At 48.8% G+C, this 5,322-nt stretch overlaps 1 long non-coding RNA gene across 1 annotated transcript; it reads right to left on the bottom strand.

Moving 5' to 3' along the window:
• Nucleotides 1-817: 817 nt before the first annotated feature.
• Nucleotides 818-2,399, bottom strand: LOC111538280. The gene is made up of 3 exons (XR_002730286.2): nt 2,131-2,399; nt 1,492-1,670; nt 818-983 (listed from the first exon to the last, which is right to left on the bottom strand). It is a non-coding gene; the product is annotated as an uncharacterized LOC111538280 (long non-coding RNA).
• Between the last annotated feature and the right edge of the window lie 2,923 nt (nt 2,400-5,322).

Below are 5,322 nucleotides of genomic sequence, written 5' to 3' on the forward strand. Positions count from 1 at the left end.
GGGAAATGCCCTTCCAGGATCCAGTGGCCTCCCACTGGCCCCTCTTCCAACACTGGGGATTTGGGCGGGGACACAGAGCCAAACCATATCAAAGGCCATGTAAAGAGGAAGACAGATTGAATCGATGCAGCTACAAGGAACGCCAGGGATGGCTGCCAGGCACCAGGAACTAGGAAGAGGCTAGATAGGACTCTCCCCTAGGGCCTTCAAAGGGAGTTTGGCCCGACCAACACCTTGAGTTTGGATGTCTGCCTCCAGAACTGTGAGAGAATACAGTTTTGTTGTTTTGTCACCCAGTTTGTGCTAATTTGTTACAGAGCCCTAGGAAACTAATGTACAAGCCCACCCACATTCAAGGGGAAGGGAATTTCCACCTCTTGATGGAAAGTGGCAGGGTTCCAGCAGAGCACATGGGACAGGAGCTACTGTGCCACCCATCTTGGCAAAGCACAATCTGCCACAAACTCTGGAGTGTATACGAAGAGTGGGGCAGAAGTGTTGACTGTATGTTTAGGGCTCCAAGCACAACAGAGGTTTATTTCTCACTCATGTAAATCACAGGCCTCCAGGTCCTTCCAAGACAATCTAAACTTTCTGAGGTTGACCATCCCCAACCTAGAAAGCTCCTAAAGGATTTCTGATGTGGCTGGACCTGGGAAAGGAATAGAAGCTGGATTGTGTGGCCAGAGAAGCTGGAGGAATGGGTATGGCTCCTGGCTCACCCCGGCCATGGGGCAGGACTCCTAAACCAGCACGAAGCAAACCCACAACCACTGCCCTTGAAGCCTTAACAGGGATATTTACCAGGTAATTCTAGGAATCTGTCCGCACATTAAGGAAGTCTCATCTCTCCAGTGTGGCTGGGGCTTCAAGGGAGGGGACCTGCTATTTGTCCCCTGATTCTAGATGTGCTCTGCCCACCAGGGACAGCTGTTCCAGGCTGCCAAGCCAAAGCCCACTCTTGCTGTCTTAGTCTTTTCAGCCTGTTATGACAAAATACCATAAACTTGGTGGCTTATAAACAACAGAAATTTATCTCTCACAATTCTGGAGGCTGGGAAGTCCAGGATAAGGGTGCCAGCAGATTTGGTGCCTGGTGAGGGCCTGCTTCCTTGTTCGTCCACAGCCGTCTTTTTACTGTAACCTCACACGACGGATGGGACAAACAAGCTCCCTTGGAACTCTTTTATAAGGGCATTAATCTCATTCATGAGGCCTCATGGCACCTAATCACCATCATGACCCAATCATCTCCCAAAGGCCCCACCTCCAATTGTCATTACAAGGGGGATTAGATTTCACATGCTAACGTGGTGGGGCACAAACATTGAGCCCATAGCAGGGCTTCCATAAACCAAAGCTCTGGCTTAAGCTGCCTTTCTCTCAAAGGAAATGTTTTCCTTGCTAAAAATGCAAGACTAGAATTGGGGTAAACTCCAGGCACATTGTATTAGTTCGAGGATCCCTAGCAGCAAGCAAAAGCAAACTCACAGATGATTAAATACTGAGCTCCAAACACAACCGAGATTTATTTCTCACTCATGTGAAGCCTAATGCAGGGTTCTGATTAGCAGGTGTCCCTTCTCCAAGGGGTGATTGAGAGGTCTAGACTGCTTCCATCTTGTGGCTCCCCTATCTTCAACATGTGGCTCCCAATGTCGCCATGGAAACTGCATCAAATATGCAGAAAGGGAAAAAGCACAGAGGATGGGCTGGGGGCTGCGGATGGGGAAAAAGTGTCCATCACCTCCACCTACAATTTATTGTCTAGAACCCATTCACAGGTCTGCACCTAACCACAAAAAGAGGCTGGAAAGCAGTCTGATGGCACGCCCAGGAGAAAGGGAAAGGGGCTTGGTGAGGAGCTAGCCAGTATCTGCCCACAGGAAGGAATGTCAGAGGCTCAGTGGCTCATCATGTCTTCAAGTGCCTGGGATCTCTCCCTTTCCCCCCATCTGCCCACAGAGACCACTCTGCCAGTGGTCCAGTCCACCCCTGGACTCACCCTGAACCCTTCAAGCTTTATACGCTATAGCAAATCCATTAGCAAATCCCTCTAGCTCTGCCTTGGCATCTCCAGACCCTGGCCTCCTCTCCATCACTCTGGTCCATGTCACCATCATCTCTTACCTGTGTAATCCCAGTTGCCTCCTCACTGGGCTTGCTCCTCCTCCAGCCCTTTCTCATCACAGCAGCTTGAATAATCCTTTCAAAACAAAATTGGAGATCTGGCCTACACCAAAACCGCCCATTAGCAACACATCTCATTCAGGCCAGCGTCTTTGAAGTGACCTAGGGGTCCCTGCACAACCCAAGTTCTCTTAGACCTCATCTCCTCTCCATCCCCCTTCCCCATTCACTCTGCCCCAGCCCCACCGGCCCCTTCACCATCCCTCCAGCATGACAGGCGCAGTCCTGCCTCAGCCTTTCCATGAGCTGTTCCCTCTCCCTCCAGCACACAGCTACATCCCTCTCATTTCCTTCAACAGTCATTTCCTCAGCAAGGCCCATCCTAGCAACCCCATCTGAAACTTCAGTGTCCCTTCACTGATTTAACTTTTCTCCTCGACACTTATCACCAGCCAGCAAACTACAATCTCACTTACTTTCTGCTTCCCCTACAAGAATGTAAACTCGTAAGGGCAGAAAGTTCTGTCTATTTTCTTCCTTGATGTATTGCCAATGTCACAAACATCGTGGACTCTCAGTGAAGCCGTGGTTGGATGAAGGAACAAAAAGGCTGCAAAGGCAATTGAGGCTGTATGCCTTCTGACTCATGCCCACAGGGCAGGGAGAGGGGGTGTATTAGTCCATTTTCATGCTTCTCATAAAGACATACCTGAGAGTGGGCAATTTACGAAAGAAAGAGGTTTAACGGACTTACAGTTCCACGTGGCTGGGGAGGCCTCACAATCATGGCGGAAGGCAAGGAGGAGCAAAGTAACATCTTACATAGATGGCGGCAGGCAAAGAGAGAGCTTGTGTGGGGTAACTCCTTGGAAAACCATCAGGTCTCATGAGACATATTCACTATCATGAGAACGACATGGGAAAGACCTGCCCTCATGATTCAAATACCTCCCACTGGGTCCCTCCCACAACATGTGGAAATTCAAGACGAGATTTTGGTGGGGACACAGCCAAACCATATCAGGGGGTTTTTAGAAATATTTCTTTGGCCATGAAATATAGACCCTCCTTTTCCAGCTCTTGAATCTGGGCCCATTTGGGAAGCATGTCTACCACAAAACTAAAAACCACCATCCTCAGTGAGGTTGCTCTTGTTTTCATGATTCTCCCCATGGTTGCAAGATGGCTGCCATGACCCCAAGAATAACATAACACTACAGCCCCCAAAGCAAGAGGCAAGAAGGAGCACTCCCCATATCCACCTCTCTCTTCTCATCAGAGAAGGAAATCCTTCCCAGAAGCTTTTCTATGAGTTTCATCATCCAAACACAGCACACACGACCACCCTTAGTCTCAAGGGAGCCTGGGAAAGGGCATGTTAGGGTCTTTGGGCCTCTAGAGTAGAAGATAGGTGAGGTTGAGGTGAGTTTTGAAGGGATGCTACCTAGGCAACTAGTAAGATTTGCCAACAGCCTTGCTTAAACTGTCTCAGAAGTAGAGCACTGCAGAGCCTGCACAGTGGAGGCATCCAGGCCAGCCTGTGAGAGGGGCCAGGCAAGGCCAGAGTTGGCATGGTCTGCCCAAGTTTCCCTAATTAACTAGGGGAGAGACAGCCTGTACTAAAGTCTCTCATGGCCCAGTCTAGCAACCTCAATCCAGTTCCCATAAGTCCTACTCCATGAGAAGTAAGTGGGGAAGTTCTGGAAACAGGCCATGAGGCAAACATCATAGGTCACAGCTGCTCCTCCTTCAACAGAAGTGCAACAGAAGTGCAAAGACAGAGATAGAACACTTGGCTGTGAATAACAATCGCGCCTTTGATCAAGCCCTGCATTTTTTGCAATGCTTGTGGTCCTCTCTGAAGTCAGCAGCACATTGACTGAGGCAGGAAGGCTGCGGTGCCAATCACCCACCCACAATATCCACCCGGAGCAATTTTCTCCCTAGTTCATTTCCCCTCCTTTTGCCACATGATAAAATATAGTACAATATTTTTTCCTGGAAAAGACAGCTGTTTTATCAGTATTACAAAGCACCTTCAATTTGAACTCAACTTGTAACCACAGCCGAAGACTATTTTGCTTTTAGTCACTATTATGTGGAATGTTATTCATTACTTTTTTTTTATTTCCAGCAATATGTTTTCTATCAATGTGTATCTTTGATAACTCTTTTTTTTTTTAACATGAATGAACTTCTCTCTACCACAATATTATGTGAGTAGACAACAGGCATGCTAAACTCGAGTGTCTTTGACTTCTTGGGAAAGAAAAAGCAAAAGATAATTGAATTAACTCTCTTTTCCCTAGGCCTATCCCTAGGACTTGCAGAAGCCTGACCTTCTCCACTCTTTCCCACCCTCATCTGCCTAATGAGAATGAAATACCACAGGCTCCACAGGACAGGGTGGATCTTTGTGGGCATCCCCAGCTTTGGGTGGCTGGGGTCTGGGATGGAGAAGAGTCTGTAACTCTGGACAACAGCACCAAGTATCACCCCTGCTCCTGCCATGAGACTGGTTACAAGCATGAGGAACACATGGGGTCAGGCTCTAGATGCAGGCTTACATTTTTAAAATGGGTGACCTTGGAAAAGTCACAGAGCCTCAGAGATCCTGGGTGAGTCCTAGTGCCTATCTCTGCAGAGTGAAATCACCCTGCAGGCTTGGGTGAGAGCTGCAGTCTCTCCTTTTCAGTGTGCTTACCCAACTCTGAAGGACTCTCTACATGGGAACTGTGGTTGTTCTTCAACAGAAGCAGAGTCCCCGAACTTGATCACTGCTCTCAGGACCTTACAGTTTGGGAAGGAGAGCCAGAAATCCTTCTCATCCACAAGGCCCTGGTCTCATGCTGTTTCCTCCACGAAGCCTTCCTTGTCCCTCCATACCTGCTCTGTACTCAGGCAGCACCTGGGTCTCATGCTGCCTCCTCCAGGAAGCCTTCTTTGTCCCTCCATACCTGTTCTGTGCCTGGGCAGCACCTGGCAAGCTGCTCCCTGTTGCCCCTTTCACATTATACTTGGTGCTAGTCTGAGTGCCTCTGCTATGTCTGAGCTTCCCCCAATCGTCTCTGGAAGCCCGGAGCCTAAAAGCAACTCTGTGCTCAGAAAATACTAGCTGGCTTGATGGAGACACCTGGGGCACAGACACAGGGAGCTGTTACTAAACAAGAATGCAAAGTTAAACATGCCAGC

The sequence above is a fragment of the Piliocolobus tephrosceles genome, chromosome 6 (assembly GCF_002776525.5).
Source record: "Piliocolobus tephrosceles isolate RC106 chromosome 6, ASM277652v3, whole genome shotgun sequence".
NCBI lineage: Eukaryota > Metazoa > Chordata > Mammalia > Primates > Cercopithecidae > Piliocolobus > Piliocolobus tephrosceles.